Source organism: Crocuta crocuta, unplaced genomic scaffold (assembly GCF_008692635.1).
Source record: "Crocuta crocuta isolate KB4526 unplaced genomic scaffold, BGI_CrCroc_1.0 scaffold36, whole genome shotgun sequence".
Lineage (NCBI taxonomy): Eukaryota > Metazoa > Chordata > Mammalia > Carnivora > Hyaenidae > Crocuta > Crocuta crocuta.
Window position 1 is genome coordinate 9,246,849 of NW_027532203.1, and position 14,952 is coordinate 9,261,800.

Here is a 14,952-nt window from a genome sequence, read left to right on the forward strand (position 1 = left end):
AGACACAGGTGGAGCTGGGATTTGAACCAGTGTTCACACTGGAACCTGCCCAACTCCGAGGATCCACTATTCTGCTCCTCAGTCACCTGGTCACCTGCAGTCAGCAGAATAGGAGGTGTCATCTGGGAGACATCGAAGTGACCTGCGTAGCCAGGCGGGGCTGGGTCCCGGCAGCTTGGGAAAGGGTCACACCACACTTCCCCCAGCAGACTCTGAGTCCCTTTGCTCACTGCTATCTCCGGGTCTGTGTCCAGTGACAGGTGGCCCAGGCTTCCTGCTGCCACTTTGTCTTATATCCCACTAACAAAATTCCTTTGCAACTCGTTTTTTCTTTTTTCTTTTTGCTGTTTGTTTTTTACTTTGTTTGCAGGAGCAGATCCCCTGGAGTCTATCTTCAACCTGGCATTAGATCAAAGACTTAAACAAGAAAGCGCTTCTCACCAGTTGGGGGCAAAGCTCCAGTATCTTATGACTCCACGGTGGCTCACCCTGCAGCCACCATCATTCGTTGGTGCCTCCCAACCACACAACCCAAGTGTCCAGATAAAGGGCTCCCCAGACCCCTAGCCACCCCCTACCCCACCAGCCCCGCACAGAGGAAGAGCCTCTGTTTCCTTAGGTGAATGGGCTGGGACAGGAAGCAGGGGGAAGGGGGAACCTTCTAGAATAGTCATGACAACTGTCTCCTTTCCATTACTTACCTCCCACAAATTTCACCCTAAACATGCCGGAAAGGGAATTATGGGAAGCTGTTCAGCTCGCCTAACTTGACGCATTGTGAAATCACCAGGCATGTTTTTCTTTTCCAGATATGTTTTTGTTTGTTTGTTTGTTTTTTATCTTTCAAGCCCCTGATTGTGTGTTTTTATAGACTAGTGTGTGGGTTTGTGTGGACTCCCCTTGAGCTAAACACACCTCTCCTCTTCTCTGTGGAATTCTTTTGAGGATCCCTTTAACTTCTGACAGGAAATGAGCACCGCACGAGGAAATCTGCCGGAAACGAATATGGTGAGTGTCTGTATGAGTGCCCGTGCGTACGTGTGTGTGTTTCGGGGTGTGTGTGCGTGTGCGTGTGTGTGTGCATCTCTGCGTGTGCCCTGTTTCCAGGCATGCTGCAGTGCCGGGGGTGGGTAGGGGTGAGGAGAGGGTGGAAAACAACAACACAAAGCGCAGCTGCACATTTGGGCTGGGAAGCCATAGCCTTTCCCCACGAACCAGATGCAGATCTCAATCAATTCAATCAATGGGCAATGTTTGCTGGCCATAAAAATAGCCCAGAGGTTGCTAGTCAGCGGCTCTAAGATGGATGACCAGTGGCCCCGGAGGTCCCAAAGGTCAAAGATGACTATCACCTTAAAATGTAATCTGTGCCGGCCCCCGGCCCCGGGCCTGGCGGGTGGGGGGCGCGCTGCGGGCCATCTGCAGCCACCCGCAAACCAGGCCGCCCGCTTGGACCGGCTGCCGGCAGATGGCCCTCGGGCACCACGGCCGTGCCGTCTGTCTGTCCATACTCCCAAGCCCTAGCCTGGAGCCGCCGTCCTCCCTTGCTGAGAGACCCCCACACTCAGGTCTACCTGCAGCCCCACCCAGAATGTCCCACGGTGGGGGGGCGGGGGGTTGCTGCCAAGAAGCAGAGGCTGCCATCTTGCTGGCAACCTACTTCCCCTTTCCGTGAGGCAAGCCCTGGATGTCATCGGCTCTGAGTGCCCGCTGCTCTGGCCTCTTGGGTACAAGGAGTAACAGGTCATTGTGTTTCATTCGTCGTCATGGGAAAGGAGGGTGGCAGCAGCCCTCTGCTCCACAGCAAGTGAGGAAAGGGCTTGGCTCTCTCCCTTCTTCCCTGCGTGTCTAAGGAGTCTCATTGCTCTTGCCCCTTCCCTCCCTATGCAGTCTCCAATTACCTCCGGCTTCTGCACCCAGACATTCCTTCCTGTGCCTTCCTGCCCCGGGGTAGACACCAAAGCGGCACGTGTTGTGTCTAAGAGCCTCAGCAGCTCATCTTCAAATAGATCTTTCTTCCTTCCCCTGCTCATTGTCTGATGAATGCCAGACTTTCCCTCCCTGTCTTTGGTGCACTGGTCTCCTTTAATTTTTCCCATCTGCTGTGTTGCCGTTGGGACGTGTGTGAGGATGAGGAATGCCTGATGAATGTTTTGTCAGGGTGCAGCGTCTCCTAAAAGGGGCTGCTTCCGTGCCTCCCCATCGCGGCCGGCTGGTCACCGGTGTTGGGAGCTGCAGACCAGGGTCTGTGTACCACGTAGCAACCAGCTTCCACAAATCATCATGGTTCGGCTATTTAATGGTCGGCGTGTCACCCGAAGATGCGGTATTTCCCAAAAGTCAGGAAGCAAATAAACTATTACAGTTTAAAAATGAATCTATTTATTGATCTCCTTCTTTTACACTATTAATGCTAATTGTTTTTCATGGTGCATGCATTTGGGATTCATCAAAATGAATTCTTAACAAATTTCCAAACACAAAAATTATAGCAGGATAACGGATAGAATCATCCTGCCGCTTCTCAAGAGGGCTTCAGCTCTGAAGAGCCTGCCCCAGGGAGGTGGTGGCACATGTCTGTCTGCAAGGCTGGACACATCGCTTCCAGCCATGGACAAATGTGTGGATGTTACGACTGGTTACAATGTTTGAGCACCTCTTGTGAGCCAGGCCCTGGGCCAGGGCGTTGACAAACTCTGTTTCATCAAATACAACAACCTCGAGGGTAGTTTTATTATTCCCACTTCATTTATGAAGGAACTGAGACCCAAAGGGGTTCACCCACTTATAGACTAGAAAAGGCCAAATACAAGCCCGCTTCTATTTGGTTCTAAGGTGCATGTGCTTTGCACTTGGCCACTGTCGGCACTGAGCTAGTGTCAACACTGGCTACAGCAGGGTCATTGCTGGGCATGTTATCTCTGTTTCTGCCTGTCTGTCTGACTCAGAGTTAACTCTGAGCCATCCGTCCAAAGGAGCCCAAGTCCCATGCGTGCATCTCACACCTTGAATGGGCCATCATACAGTGGCCCCGTACAGAGGGCCACTGGGCCCTCTTGGCACTCTTGACGAGACTACTGCTTGTCTCCCCTTATTCCTCAGGGGAGCTAGACACGGCCTCACTGAAGACTACATTTCCCAGAGTTCCTTGTGGTGGGGCACAGCCATGTGGCCAACAGGATGTGAGCACACGAGATGTGTGCCCAATACAGGCTTGCCTTTGACGGAAGGAAACGTGCTCCTTCCCATCTTCTTTCTATCTTCCTGCTGTCTGGAATCCAAGCATGATGGCGGGAGCTGAAGCAGCCATCTCAGCGCATGAGACAGAAGAGAGAGAAGACAAATGAGGCTGAAGGAGCCAAGGTTCCTGATGCTGTGGGAGGTGCCCTTCCAGCCCTGAACTGCATGCCTGGACTAGTCAGTGAGACAGAATCAAATGCTTAAGCCACTATTGTTTTCATCTGTTGCTGTAGCAAACTTTTATCCTAATGTAGCTGCCCAAGATAGTGCCAATGGATAACGAACTCCCAAACATAGCCATGTCCTAATCTCCAGAACCTGTGAGTATGTCACCTTCCATTTTTTTCCCCAGGAGGCTGTATCCAAGCAGATTGAATTCCCATCCCTGTCCCAGACCTTAAAGGTAATAAGAGCACTAATGAAAACAACTTCACAAGTAGAAGATCAATGTGTGTCAAGTAACCACCATTGTACTTACGACAGGCAAGAACCATCAATGGATGGTAAAATTAGTTAAGTAAAAATATGATGGGAAACAGGATATTTATTTGCATAATCCCAAAGCATCTCCCCACAAGATACTTACTAATCAAAAAGGAGAAAATAATAGTTCCATAGATTACAGTGGAGAAACCTGGAAGATCCCACCTTATTCAAGTGATCAAAGTGGTCATCACCAGGAGGGGCACATCAACTTCATGCACCCCCTGATACCATGCACTGAGAAGGACATAGCATCACGGTTAGGCCATTCTTACAAAAAATGTACCCTCTGTACCTAATCAGGGGGAAACATTGGACAAACGCAAACTTGGGACAGTCTATAGAATATCTAGCCAGTACTCTTCAAAGGTGTCAAATTCATGAAGATAATGGGAAACTGAGGCTCTGTCACAGAGTAGAAGAACAGAAAGAGGCATCGCAACTAAAGAAACTGGACCAGATCCTGGATGAGAAGAAGAAAACAACAAAACATTGGTTAGGACATTTTGTGAAATTCAAGGTCTATAGCCTAGTGTGACAGTCTTGTTCAATGTTGACTTACTGATGCTGGTCACTGAGCTATGATTGTGGCAGATGGTAACATTTGGAGATACTGAGTGAGGGCACATGGGAATTCTTTTTGCAACTTGTTTGTAAGTTTGAAATTATTTTAAAGAGTTTTAAGAAAAACCTCCGTAGTTTGCTAAATACTTTCATATTATTGATTTGATTAGATCCTAATTATAGCCTCACAGGGTGGTGGTATCTAAATTTACATATGAGGAAATTGGGGATCCAGAGGTAAGTGAATTGTCCAAAGTCACCAGCTGGTGAGTGGTGTGTGATGCCGAGACAAACCTGAATTTCCTATTCCTATTTCCAAACCCTATTTGCCTTTCCCATTAAGAGAAACTGGGTTTTACTTAATACCAAACACTGTAATTTTTTAAACTGCTTATTTATGTTTATTTTGAGAGAGAGAGAGAGAGAGAGCAGGAGTAAGCACAAGTGGGGGAAGGGCAGAGAGAGAGAGGGAGACAGAGAATCCCAAGCAGGATTTGCAGTGTCAGTGCAGAGCCCGACTTGGGGCTCGAGCTAACCAACTGTGAGATGATGACCTGAGCCGAAATCAAGGGTCGAACGCTTAACTGACTGAGCTACTGAGGTGCCCCTCAAGCACTACAGTTTTTCTTAACCCCCAGCAGGCAACCTGTAGAGAGCCCTGAGCCTTACCAGGATGTAGTTGACAGTCTCGCTTTGGGGACACTCTTGTTCCATCTGCCTTCCCCCCACCCCCCACTCCCACTGTACACATTGGCATCGCCAACAGTCACACTGAGGTTCTGCCAGCCCCTGCCTTCACCGATGATCCCATCTTTCCAAGGGCTGAAACAGGGCCTCCCCCTGCCACCCCCAAATAGTGTCAAACAACGTAGTGAGAATAAAACACATTGGGAGCACAAAGAATGTCTACAATGTTCTCAATGAGCTAGGAGTGGAATTCACCAGGGACCTTGGATCCTTGCAATTCTGGTTACCAATGGGTTGATTGCAGGTCCCAATCCATAAGGCTGGAGAGAGGTAGAGCAGTGCGGGAAGTAAGGGCGCTCGGGTCTGGAGTAGAGATTTTCAGGGATTTCTAGTCCTGTTTCTATGACTGACTTGGTTTACTCCAGTTTCCTGGAGTGATTGTTCATTGTTCCTCCTTTCACACTCAGGAGTGTCCTGGTTAGGAAAATAAACTCTATGGTTATGCTATTTAGAGATGATCTAGTTGAAACTCTTCATTTGCAAGAATAAAATGGAGGCCCAGAGAGGTGAGTGAACTAGCTCAAGGCTACACAGCATTTAGTGGCAGTGTCTCATGAGGCTGTAGTATTATTCCCATGGGTGACCAGTTTCAACTAATTTGGCTGGGGCTTTGGTGGTGGCTTCTGCCCCTCCCAGCTCTCAGTTCGCTCTCCGGGACTTTCTCCGGGCTTGGCCTCTTTCCAAATGGAAGGAGTTGCCTGATGTTTGTCACGTCTCTCAGGATGGCCTGTAGTCTCCTAGTTGGTCTCGCCCATCTCCGATGTCACGTGCCAGCCAATGGGCTCTTCAAAATAGAAATCTCATCCTGTCCTCTGCCTGCTAAACACTTCACCCATGGCAACCCTTCCTAGCCCCGATGCCCTTCCTGACCCGACCCCTGTTACAAACTGCCCCCTAGCCTCATCTCCCACCTCTCCCCCACTCCCCTTGCTCCCGCCCTTAACCATATTGGCTTCTGGTTGTACTTATTCCTCAAACTAGCCATGCTGCCTCCTGGCACAAGGGCTTTGCACATGCTTTTCTCTCAGCCTGGAACATTCTTCCATCTTTGCCCCTTTTGCTTGAAGGTACTGCTTAAATGTCTGTCTTGCTTACTGCTCACTAGAATGCACGCCCCAGGAAAGCAGAGTTGGGTCCGCTATGTTTCCCAGCCACATCTCTGGTGCCTCCCAGGCGCCCAAGAGGGGTGTTTAAGAAAGATGACCCACGCTAGTGAATTCATGGTGGTCCCGGCAATCTCATTCAATGGAGTCGATCAGAAACCATTAAGCCATCTGGGCCCCAGGGACACAGAGTTCCCCAGATCTGATTCCCTAGCATTTTCTTCTATTAGTTCTAAACAGTACTAGAAAGAGTAACCTGACAGAGTACGTTCTATGCAAAATGCAACATCCTGAATCCAACGTCTCAACACACTGCCCTCATTTTGAAGCTGCACTTGCACTGGTCCTTTTTACAACCTACATATTGACAGAACTGAGGATCCTGGGGCGTCTGGGTGGCTCGGTCAGTTAAGTGTCCCACTTCATGGGGACACAAGTCATGATCTTGTGGCTCACAAGTTCAAGCCCTGCATCAGACTCTGTGCTGACAGCTCAGAGCCTGGAGCCTGCTTCGTATTCTGTGTCTCCCTCTCTCTCTGCTCCGTTCCGACTCAGGCTCTGTCTGTCTCTCTCTCTCAAAAATAAACATTAAAAAAAAATTAAAAACAAAAACAAAAACTGATGATCTTGTCAATCCCCCTAAACAAAAACAAAAAGAAACAGATGAAAACAAACATAGAACAAGGCCATAGGACAAAACTCCACCGGACTTCTGATGTCAGCTCTTCAAACTCCTTCAGTCTCCAGATGGGGAAAGTAAGGAAGATCTCAGAGAGGATAGTAAGTAGCCTTTTAGGATTGAGCGTGGACCCCTGGCCTCCTGCCTGCCAAGCTTTTGGTACCCAGCATTGGGGCATTTCCTAGAGGAGAACACACCCCAGTACCAGACGCTGGGCTTCCGCCCTGGGAGACACATTGGGCGCCAGTACCCATTCTCAAGCTGGGATCTAAGGAAGCTATCAGTAACTCCTGTGAGATTCCCACATGGACTCCAGTTCAGTGCTTCTCAAAGGAAACACACACACACATCACCCAGGGAGCGTGTCAAAAAGCAGATTCTGCCAGAGGTGGGGCTGGGGGGTGGGGCCTGAGACCCCATGCTGTGAGCGGTACGGCTATAGCTCAGGGGTCAGCCACCCTTTCCTGTAAGGGCCAGAGACGAAATCTTTTAGGTTTTGCAGGCCAAGAGGCAAAACAGAGAATTTTACCTAGGTATTTTTATAACAAAAGAGAAAACAAATTTCTACACATTTTTAGTTGATAAAATTCAAAATATAATTATGATAATGACACAGATTTGTTTTTGTTTTTTGTTCATTGGTTGTAATATGTGTCTACTAATGAAAAGACCGGAAGTCCTTGTTGGGAAAGATAACATTTCACTTAACTGGGGTTCAAAGTTGGCCCTCCCTGTCATCAAACTGATTGCAAATGTTGATCCGTAAAAACCATTTTTAGCTCCAGGGTCATAAAGAAAACAGATGGCAGGCTGGCTTTGGCCCACAGGCTACAGTTTACCAACCCTGGCTCAACCCAATGGTGAAAACCATCCAGGGAGATGTTCCCCCTCTATTCCCATCTTGGACAAAGAACAGAGATTCAGAGACCTGGCCGCATGGGGAGCTCTATCAGCCTGTCAACAGGTCCTGTGCCTTCTCATACCTCAGTTTCTCTAAGGACGCTCTGGATAAGGTCACACACCTGAAACATTTATCCTGCCCTTTGCCTCTGAATGAACCTCTGCTTTGAAGTTTGCAAAGTCAGTCCATGTGAGTCCAGTTTCCTGGTGCTGGTTGACCCTGAGGCCGCCCCACGTTACCCTTGAATGATGCACGCTCACAGAAGGGGCGATGGTACTGCCGTCCCTGACTTGTTCATCTTTCTTCCCAATGAGCTATGAACTCTCAGACCTCAGTGATCCTGGGTCAGAGCAGAAGCTCACGGGCCGTGACAGGGACGGAGAGGTGGCCGGGGGTCAAGGCTCAGGTTCTCAAGGGGCATCTCTTCCCCTACCGTGCCCTTCTGGTGCTACTTTTTCTGGTCATTTCCAGCAGTGTCCTTGGAGTCTCTGTCCTCTTTCTAATGTGGGTCAGGGTTGAGGTGAGATCACTCCTCGGGTCCAGCTTCTGCCATAAGGTGATGGGCTTCGGGAGATCCCAGCCCTCCCGCCCCACACTTAACCAAGTCATACAGGTGCAAACACCTGAGCCAGGTATACTCCCAGCTGTCTACTCCTTCCCTCATTTACGCTTCTCGTCACTCAGCACCAGATGCCAGGGATGAGCGACTTAACCAGCCGGAGCCCCTCCCCCACTGTCAAGCAGAACCCTTCGGCTAAATTCAAAATTTTGCCACAAACGAGGGACCGTTTACAAAAGCTGCGGCTGAGCAGGAAAACCGCGGTAAGCAGGTTTCAGTGTGAAGAATGTAGACTCTACCCTTTTATACCAGCTTCCCCCCCCACCCTTTATTATCTAACACTAGATTTTACAGAAAACAAGAAACATAAGCCCTGGGAACTGAAAGCGGACAAGCATTGTTTCAAGTGCATTTCTGAACTGGCGAGGAAGGTTAGCCTTTGTCTTCAAGAAATAGATCCAGTGCGAGATGGTAGCTTTATATTCTTTGGCCAAGTTTGTAATCAATATATTGGAAAAGATTCAGCCTACCGCTCCCCCAGTGGGTTGCAGTGTGGGATGGTGGTGTCCGGAGGGTCTCCTGAATAGGGTTTGTGCAGGTGGTTCTCACTCCTGGAGGTTATGCTCCTGATCCGCGTCGTGCAAGCCACATGCTGCCAATGCCACCTGATCTCCCTACAGCAGCAGCGTGGGATCGTGTGAATGCGAGTTCACTGTGGCGGGTTCTCACAGGGGAGACAATAGTAGGAATAAAAGCATCGAGGTGTGAACGTGGATGGTATTTTCTAGGAATGGTGACTGGGCCGGGCGGGCAGACACTGTTAGCTACTGTCTCTCCTGCTGGGGGATCCCATGCCCCTCCCTCCCTTATTCCTGGCATGTAAGCTTGTTAAATCCTCCAGCTCCTGTCTGGAAATGTTCCTCAGACCTTTCTCTCTGGGTCCTCTGAGCCCTCCACTGTAGTTCCAATTCTGAGTCTCTCAATTAGACTCACAGTCCTCACCTGCCTGGTCTCCCTGTCACAGTACTCTCTGTTCTTGATCTATTCGCCAACCTGTCACTAGGATTAGCCAAGAGAAAGGATCCTATGCTCCCTTAAAATCACCAAGATCTCCCCAGACGTCGCAGGAAAAAGCCAACCTCCTGGGCACTGGCTGTGAGGATCTTCATGCTGGCCTCGGCTCACGCACGTGGTGTCATTTCCTGACAAGTCACGGGACAGCATGCGGTCTGTTTGCAAGCTTTGGCTGCAGATGGTGTAACCCATGGGGAGGTCGATTATATCACACAATGAGAGTTGGAGGCAGGCAACTGCAGCATTGGCTATTCTGGAAGCCCAGTGGTGTCTCCAAAGACTCCAGTCGTCTCCATCTTTCTGCCCTGCAGTCCCCAGTGGGTTGACTTGGGCCTTTAGTGCATTCCGATGTGGCCCCAAATATCACAAACTCACCCAGCTATGTCCGCAGATGGAAACTTCTACTTGAATGTCTCTTTTCTATCCAGGAGGAAAACCTTTCCCCCAAAACACCTCCTCCCAAACTTCCCATTCACATCTCATTGTCCAGAAAGGCGTTAAGGGCCTTACCTAACCACCACTAGGAACTGAATTAGCATTAATGACTTAAATCAACCAACCTTCAATCCCCAAGGCTGATGAGAGATTCCACCCTAAGCACACGGTCATGTGGTGTGATGAACAGGACTAAATCCAGGAGTATTTATCAGGGAAGAAAGGGGAAAATGGCTTTTGAGTGAGCAGTTGGCTACATTTGCTGGTCCTTGGAAACACCATTCACTTTCTACACCTCTGGGCCTTCTTCACTCACGATCTTCCTTTGCCTGAATATTCTTCTGGCCTAGGTGACTGCAATTCATCTGTCGAGGTCTAGTCATCCTCCACCATCTGTGCAATGTGGCCGTGTTGGGAGAGCCCCCGCCCCCCCCATGCATGAGAACTGCAGGGAGCCTGAGGGCGTGGAGGGCAGGCTTCGCTCACAGCCTGCCAGGGTCTCCAGTGACAGTGAGCAAGATAATGGGGCCCTCAGTCCCACAACCAGATGGAACGAAATTCTGCCAATCTCTACATGAACTTGGAAGTGAATTCTTTCCTATAGAGGCTCCGATGAGAGCACAGCCCCTGTCGACACCTTGATCACAACCTCGGAGAGACCCAAGGCAAAGTAAGCCTTGTGGGGGCTTCCTGGCACACAGGAAGTGTAAGATCCATGGATGTGTATTGTTTTCTATCATGATGTTTGTGGGGATATTCTTATAAAATATAGATAATATGCCATTTTCATTTTGCTCCCTGACCCACCCCCAACCCTTTCTCTACATGGCAGCTGAGTGTTCGTTCTCTAGCTAAATCATATCATGCCTCCCAACTTGAGGCTTTTGAATATGGCCACTGAATCCGCTGAGAACACCTCTGACCTTGGCCTGTGCGATTCTACACAATCCAGACTTCTGGCCCTTTGGCCACCGCATGCAGACTTTCTGGCTCGGGGACTGCACACGTGCTACTTCCTCATCTAGAAAGTCTCCCTTTACCGAATGCCCTTCCCTTTCCTGAATGCGGATATCTGCCTCCTTCTCTTCGTTTAGAGCCCTCCAGTTGACTTTGCCACTCCAGCCTTGAGCTATTGGTCTTGGGCTCTTCCTTCCTCTCTTCACAACTCCTTCTGGGGTCTGTGCTCGCTTTACTCTCTTGCCCCATGGCCCCTGTCCAGCTCCAGAAGAAATGTGAGCCAAAGTCGAGCAGATACCATGATTGCTCCATGTGCCATTGTCATCCCAATACCTCGTTCACCTGCCTGACGCACAGTAGATCTTCAATAAATATTCAGCAAATACATGAATGAGTTTGATTTTCAGTCAAATCTGCCAGAATGTATGTATTAAATGAATGTTTGTCTCAGTGGTTCACCAGTCTCATCACTCTATAGTCAAAGGACACACTCTTAGGGCCACATATGTGTTTCATTCTCTTTTCCTTCAGTTCCTCTGAGCTCCTATCATATCACTAGATCCTGGGAACGAGGCTCTGGGGACAAGAACTGAAAGAGGAAAGGTAAAGAAATGAAGTCAGGGACCAGAGGGGTTTGGGCAGCTGGAATCCAGGGGAACAGCGCCTGAAGCACTTAAGAAAGGAGACGGAGTCCCGGTTGGTGAGGAGAGGCCACTGGGAACCCAGTGCGTGTGTATGTACACCCTGGGGACACTGGCTGAACATGGTCAGTGAGGGCTGCTCTAAGTTACATCACCTGAAAGAAGGGTGTGTGTGTGTGTGTGTGTGCGCGCGCGCGCACGCACGCATGCAGTATGTATATTGGGCTTCACAAATACACAACATTAGCTAGATAGCTTTTGAGATGCATAAGCGAAGTGTGTGCCTGGGCTGTATTAATTTAGCCTTCCCTAGAAATGCCTGGAAAATAATAGGCATTCAATGAGTCATTGTGGAATAGATGAAGATTAAATTTTGAGGTCCTTGGTTTTTTATTGAGGCCAGTATGAGAATGAAGCATGTCTCTTCAGCTACAGTAAAGCTGGTCTTGAAGATATGATCCATCAATGGGGAGGAAAGAGCATTTTGGATTTGAACCCCAGCTCCACCCCAACTAGTTGTGTGACTTTAGCCAGCTATGTAACCTGTTGGTATATCCATTTTATAACTGATAGAAATGGTGAGAAAGGTTTAAATGAAATCATGTATGTCTACTGCCTAACATGGTTTCCATAAATATTACCTTACTTTTCCTTCCAAATTCTTTTATTTAAAGATCCAGGTAATACATTTCACTAAGAATATAGGGATTAAGAAGGTGGTCTTTCCTTATGCCTGATATGGGTCCTCCTTGTAACAGAGAATTAGGATCTTCTAATTCACCTCTGCTCTAGCTGGTAAGAAATTTAGCACCAAGCTAAATGGTAAATTGCAGTTTATCATTTGTTGATGTTTTCTGGAAGCCTCCTCAACCCCTTCCCCTAAAAAGTTGGAAATAACAAACAGAAAGCTAAGCAGGAAGGGTGGGGAGAAAGTGGGTGATATAGAAGCAGATGTTCTGGCAACAGCCCATCTGGACCCTTCAGGAGGACCCCTTGACTCATTAGGAAAGAGACCTAAGATTTGTGTGTCATGGAGTCAGGGTCTGGCACATGCTCTAGCATCAAGTTTGGGGCTAATGGATGTGAGCATGGTGGTGTGTTCTGGTTAGCTCCAGAAAATTCTGATACATTCTAATATTTCCTGGAATGAGATCATCAGGGATAGGGAAGCCTAGGCTATGAAAACCCATTATGTGACAATAGAGATGAGAATGGCCCCTGTCCTGGCAGGGAGTCCTCTTTGGTGAACACTGGCCATGTGGCCTAATTAAAGTTTGTCCTTCCTCTGTCTAGATGGGAGTTCAAGTCATCTGGAGGGGGATATGCCCTAAAAACTTGATTTTTTAATTCCATTTTTAAAATCTGAAGTTTGTGTAGTATACTTTATATATGTCCCTGACTCTCAACTTGTTAGAAAATGCCTGTCCAGAGAAGAGTATCCTAAGGAAGAAGAAATGGCAGCAAAATTGGCTGTAAGGAAAGGTCAGAGAGACGTGGCCCCGTGGAGGCAAGGATGGAGAGCAGTTCAAGGAGGTGCCCGCAGCACCAAGTGCTACTAAGTCATCAGTGAGAATGAGGGCCCATCTCTGTAAGTCCAATTCTACTTTCCAAAGATACCCACTTCACGGGAGAAAAACCTGGTCCCCGAGTTACAACAAAATCATTCTGTGGAATGTAGCACATTACAAAACTCACACATTTTAACCCAACCATTTCACGGTACAAGAGTCATAGTGTCCACAACTGTGTGTCAGCATAATTCTCATGCTTTTAAAATTTGGCACAATGACCATATATCCAAAGGGAGAAAAATGATGGCTTTAATGGCATAAATGAATGAAACCCCTTTTGTGTTCTACCACATTTCCTTCTGTTTCTAAGACAGTGGCTGGCCAGCCCTCTACTGCCTCCTCATTGTCTGTCGTTTGAGGGACTCTGGAAGAACAGAGAAGGTTGGACTTTGGTGACAGAGTCTGAGACTCATCTACTAAATATGCCTTTTATTAGCTGTATGTTCGCAGTCATTTATCTTAGATGACCGGCAATTTTTTCATCTGTGAAAGGGAGATAATAATTCACGGCTCTTAAGATAGAGATTTAAGCAGACTAATGAATGCAGCTAGTATCGTGTCTGGCACAAAATAAGTGCTCAGAAATACTAGTTGCCTTCCACCTTTCCTCCTTACTGTTTAAAAGTAAGCACTTTGATCTGGGTTGAAGAAAGGAATGAGCCACAGGAAAACAGTTAATGGAAAAGCGTATCTTCTTATAACACAGAGGCAGGAAATGAAATAGACCTGAAAATCTCATAATTATACCTTACGATGATAATAGTGGCAAAGTTAGCATTTTCTGAATACTTACTATGTGCCAGACACTGGTCTAAGTGTTCTACGTATCTAACTCTTCTCTTTTAATCTTTATAACAAGACCATGAGGTAGGTACAGCCATTATTCCCATTCTGCATATGAGAAAACGGGCCCTCATGGAGTTATTTAGTTAGAAAGGGGCAGAGCCAGAACTGGACCTGAGCAGGTTCATTTCCTGGGAAGGAGCCCCTGAGACAGATTTGAGACATGTTCCTGGGATTTGCCTGGGTGCAGGAGGCACAAATGGGCCGAGAGAAGCTGGGCCGTGATACAGCGGTGACAGAGGTCTCAGCCAATTCCCGGGAGCCAGGACCCTTTGGAGATGTCCCAAACTGAGCCGAAGAAGGTGGAGTCTTTGTACTCTCTTGACCAGGTATTAAATGCAGCTGCCTTCGGGAAGGAGGATATGGCTTCGAGAAAAGCGGCTCGCTAAAGCACTTCCTGGAGAAAGACCCAACTGAGAGGTGCCAACAGCCCGGTACCGAGGCTCCTGGTATCCACTATAGTCACCCTTTGCCCCACGAAGATGTACTTGCTTTGACGAAATGCTGGGAGCAGCTCTTCCAGGATTCTGGAGGGAACTTGGAAACATGAGTGTGACAAACCACAAGCCCTGATATTGCAGCTGGTCTGGAAGCCACCACTGATATCCATTTGATTCCCTCCCCCTTGTACATCCTTTCAGGTGCACAAACTAGGTGAGGAGTTTTGACTGTTTACTGGGGCAGGTGCCTTCAGCCTGCTGTTATCCTTCCTTGATTTCTCTGGGTTGGATAGACTGAACCTCGGCGGCTGCCCTCGGGATGACAGGTTTTATTAATCATTTCCAAAGATCGCCCCACGTCAGGCCCCTCTGGCTACTACTTCAACCTTGCTGCTCATTATGGTAATTTCCCCCTTGGATCTCTGTTACCCCAGGATCCTATCACCTTCCGTCATTATCAGGAGCCTGGTTCTGTGATGACATCTTCTACTCCAAGCCCTGGCCTGCAGTGATGGTGGGGCCGTCCCCACCAGCATGTTCTTTGTTGCTCAGTAAACACAACGTCCTCTGGCTTCTCTCACAGGCCGTCATCTGGTGGGTTTCTGACCTTACATATCATGTCTACTCCAGCACTCTGAGCTTTTAGATTCTTTCCTCCACATTCTGCCAGGACAGTTCCGGCATTTCTTTTTGACTTGTATGGGCCTTCCTTTTC